Raw genomic sequence first — 4631 nt, 5'->3', positions numbered from 1 at the left:
TCAACCACGGAACCATGCCTGCTGGGCATCAATACACCTTTAGATGAGAAATGAAAAGCATAAAAACATTGGGTTAAAAAAATCTACTCTTTCTACATCACCATTTCCAGGGAAGCTTTTCTGTATATCCACAGGTGTATCGCCCAAATTATGCAGACTCCTAAATTAACCTGAGTTCTTCTAGGCAAACATGCTGGAAACTTGATACAATAAATACAATCCAATAGCTCTGATCATTTATAACTCCTTAAAAATATGTAGAAACATTTTGCACATTTCAAAGCCATTTAAGAAGGACTTTCAGATGATCTCCTGTTTGGGTTAACAGCACCGCTGCTCAGCATTGAGGACGTACATAAATGAAAAGAGAAAATATTGTTAAGAGATACCCTATGTAACCAATAGTCTACCCATAACATAGTTCATCATATTAACCCTTCTAGGTCCAAATACAGCAAGAGATGTTGAAGAGGGCAGCACTTCAAAATAAAACTCCCTGCTTACTTCTGAATTGCATCACCACTTTGATAATTGCCTCCTTCAGCATGGTGTGTGAGAAGGTGAAGGTGTATTAGCTAATTCAAACTAGGAGCTGAAAAACGTAGCCATCGCTTTCTCAGAGGGATAATTGAGATTTTAAAACTTATACCTAGAGAACAGAGAGAGTCAGCAGGTCCATCACCCTATTCTCACGGTCTAGGGCTCTGCTTGAGCAGGAAAGCAGGAGACCATCGGAAAGGGCCAAACTCCAGAGCCAGAGAGGGCTGAATTTTAACCCCAGTTGTTGCAGTTCCCACATTATTGGGCAATTTGCTTAACTTTGCCGATCCTCTGTCTCCTCATCTACAAGATGGATTATCCATTTCATGGCATTGCTGCAGTTATTAAATGAGAACTCATTATGTAAAGTCCTTAGCACCACACCTGACATACGGAAGTGGAAAAAATTAAAAAAGCAACTATTATTAAATAACGAAAGTTTCAAAAAAAAAAAAAAACAGAGACATAAATTCCCTCTAGACGTGAGAACCATTTGGCCACTGACTGACTGACTGACATGTAAATCATGTCTAACCCTCTCAAAATAACCCACCCTAATGGAAAGTCATTTCTATGTTTAAATTGGCCATTGTTCACCCTTTCATCAGGTTGCCCCTTTCTCTGAGAGCTCTATCTTGGGCCATTGACTGGTTCAAGATGGCACTGATGATGGGGAATTGAAACAAGCCTTTTTCCAAATTTTGTTTAAATTTAATCAGTATTATTAAATGCCAAGCATGGGCCAGCCACAGTTCTGGACACTAGGGGATTTGAGGTGATGAAATTTACCCACCCCCACCCCCCCACCCCCCCGCCTGCCCTGAGGGAACTCCCGACCTAATGAGGCCAACGTGTGAACAGAAAAACTCTGGACAGAATGTGGAGCATGCAGGCTACCAAGAGAAAATAAGGCTCCCGGAATTATATGGAGCCTTTCAGACCCAATCTTCATATGTTTTCAACATTTTATTCTGTTCTTCAGTTGAGTTCTTTTCCTTAACAATTGAACAGTCAGCAAACAAGCTTAAGTACAACATACAGCCAAGTGAGAAAACAAAATCCACCTCTCAGTTTGCTTACAAGTTGCCGTCTTTGTCTCCATTGTGCCGAGTTTGGAAGTTTTATGGTTCTTGTCCATCAGAGGGAGAATACGTAATTCAGTCTGGACAAGGCTATGCTGGATAGGATCTCTCTGCCACACTGGGGACTAAGGCCTTCAACAAAAGAATTTTGTGAAGACACAATTCAGTCCATAGCATTCTGCCCCTGTCCCCCCAAAATCCATGTCCTTATTGCATATAAAATATATTCATTTCATCTCAACAGCCCCAAATCTTAACTCAATCCAGCATCAACTCTAAAGCCTGAAGTCCAAACTGTCATCTAACATCTAAATCAAATATAGATGAGACTAAAAGTATGATTCATTCTGAGGCAAAATTCCTCTCCGCTGCGAACTATGAAACCAGACAAGTCATGTGTTGCTAAAATACAATGGTAGGACAGGCATAGGAGAGACATTCCCATTCCATGAAGGAAAAATGAAAAAGAAGGAAAGGGTGATAGGTCCCAAACAAGTCCAAAACCTAGCAAGACAAATTCCAAAGATCTTAAGTTTTAATAATAATCCTTTTTGGTTAATGCTCCACCTTCCAGACCCAGAGCTGGGCCAAGGTCAGCCCCAAGGCTCTGCAATCAGCAAGTCTGCCCCCAAGGCTCCAGTTATTTTAACAGAGAATTTAATATAGAGAATGTCTAATTAGATAATTTTTTTAAAAAATGGTCAACAGCCCTAACCGGTTTGGCTCAGTGGATAGAGCGTCAGCCTGCGGACTCAAGGGTCCCAGGTTCGATTCCGGTCAAGGGCCTGTACCTTGGTTGCAAGCACATCCTCAGTGGGGAGTGTGCAGGAGGCAGCTGATCGATGTTTCTCTCTCATCGATGTTTCTAACTCTCTGTCCTTCTCCCTTCCTCTCTGTAAAAAAAATCAATAAAATCTATTAAAAAAAATGGTCAATTAAGTAACTGAAAAGGCAAAAAGGACACTAAAGCTACCACAAAGGTGGCAAGAGCAGGAAGCGGTTCCTATGGCTGGGGGAACAGAGGCGAGAGGTTGGGATTGTTAACTTTTAGAAGCTCAGAAGAGAGTCCCAGTGGATTAGGACCCAGATTTCTGGAGAGGTGCCCACCAGCTGTGCAGATGTCTCTGCAGGGATGCAATGAGGTTGGCTTTCCAAGTTGGTAAAACCTCAAACTGAATTGAACTGAATGTAACTTACTAGGACTGCCATAACAAAGTACTACAGACTGGGTACTCGAACAACAGAAATGTATTGCCTCACAGTTCTGGAGGCTAGAAGTCCAAAATCCAGATGTCAGCAGGATTGGCTCCTTCTGAAGGCTGTGAAGGAAGGTCTTGTTCCAGGCCTCTGTCCTTGGCTTGTAGATGGTTGGTCTTCTCCCTACGTCTGCTCACCTTGACTTCCCTCTGTGCATATCTCAGTGTCCAAATCTCCTCTTCTTACACGGACATCAGTCATATTGGTTAGGGCCCACCCTAAGGACCTCCTGTTAAATTGATGACCTCTGTAAAGACCCTATCTCCAAAGACCCTATCTCTCACATTCTGAGGTACTGGGGGTTAGGATACAGTATATGAATTTCAGGGGGACACAATTTAACCCATAACAAGCTGTTTCTGGAATGAACTGGCTCTGCTGGAGTGAAGATGCAACATTGCTGGGAGCTAAAAACAGGAGCAGGAAGCCAACCTGCTGAGACCTCCCTCGAATGTCCCTTATAGACAGAGCCTAAAAGGAAGCAGCTGGCAAAGGAAAAGTGTGGCTTGTAGAGTCCCAGCCCCTGCATCACAAAGCAGAATATATAAGAGTAAGAGACAATAGTTTAATAACTGGCACGGTTCTGAATAATTGTTAGTTATTCTTATTAACCACCAGATTTTATTTTCACTTTCCATACAGTTTTATAAATAATAAGGGAAAGTTGCATTAAAATGTTTAGTTGAACAAACACGCTGGCTATGTTACTGAAGCTGTACAGAGGGCTGGTGGGCTGGAACATCACCATGCCACAGCTCACATTCACTTGTCCACTGATGCACAGCAGTGGGCCAGGGGCATTCAAAATTGATCTATGGAAGGCCAACGTGTGATATGCATGGTGCATCAGAAAACTAAAAATTTGGAAGTCAAGTTGTCAGCAAGTGTTATGTCCATTTATAGCTCCAAAGATGAACGTTCAAAAGGAGAGGTTGTTTGCCCAAGATCACACAGCTAACCAGCGAGAGAGCATGGATTTAAACTGAGGTCTGATCCTCTGTGCCTCAATTTCCTCATCTGCCAAATCAAGATAAAAGTACCTCACCAATAGAGCTGTTATGAAGATTAAATGAGTTAATATGTGTGCTCAGGACACAGCTTGGCTTGTAGTAAGAGTTCAACAAATGTTGACCTAGTCTGGGGCTTTTTCTACCATAGCAGGCTGTCCCATTGTAGACACTGGTTGTCAAAACTGAAGTGTATAGAGGGTAGAACTGCAAAGAATGGAGATGGGGTTGGAAACAAAATTCCTTTAAATTTTATCATCATAATGTGTTTGCTATCAAATCTTTCTGATAGCAGTCATCTCTTTCGGACTCCCCAGGAACTACAGACAAGCATCTATTGAGCACCATCCACATGGTAATTTCTGAGACAGAGGCAGTCCTATCTCAAGTGTGTCATCATCTCCTTGAGGACTTAGACAAGAAAAGACAACCCAGAATAAAGGCTACAATGAAGGTCATCTAGTATGGGAGCCTATAACCCGGAAACCTGATGTGGACTTGAGAAAGTTAGAGAAAGCTTTCATGGAGAAAGTCACTTTTAAGTCAAAATATGAAAGACAATGAGGAGATTGGTAAGCATTTCAAACATAGGAAAGAACATGAAAAAAAGCCTAGAGGCAATGGGGAGCAAGGACTATTTGAAGAATTGAAGGAAGCTAATTATGGCATGGAATTTGGGGTGGGCAACATACAAAGCAGAGGAGACCCCACCTCCAGAGCCTGTTCCTGAAAGGCTATGGGAGCC

Source organism: Myotis myotis, unplaced genomic scaffold, assembly GCF_014108235.1.
Source record: "Myotis myotis isolate mMyoMyo1 unplaced genomic scaffold, mMyoMyo1.p scaffold_m19_p_2, whole genome shotgun sequence".
In the NCBI taxonomy this organism is placed as follows: Eukaryota; Metazoa; Chordata; class Mammalia; order Chiroptera; family Vespertilionidae; genus Myotis; species Myotis myotis.
The sequence above is the reverse complement of the archived record's forward strand: the minus strand, read 5'-3'. Positions refer to the sequence as shown.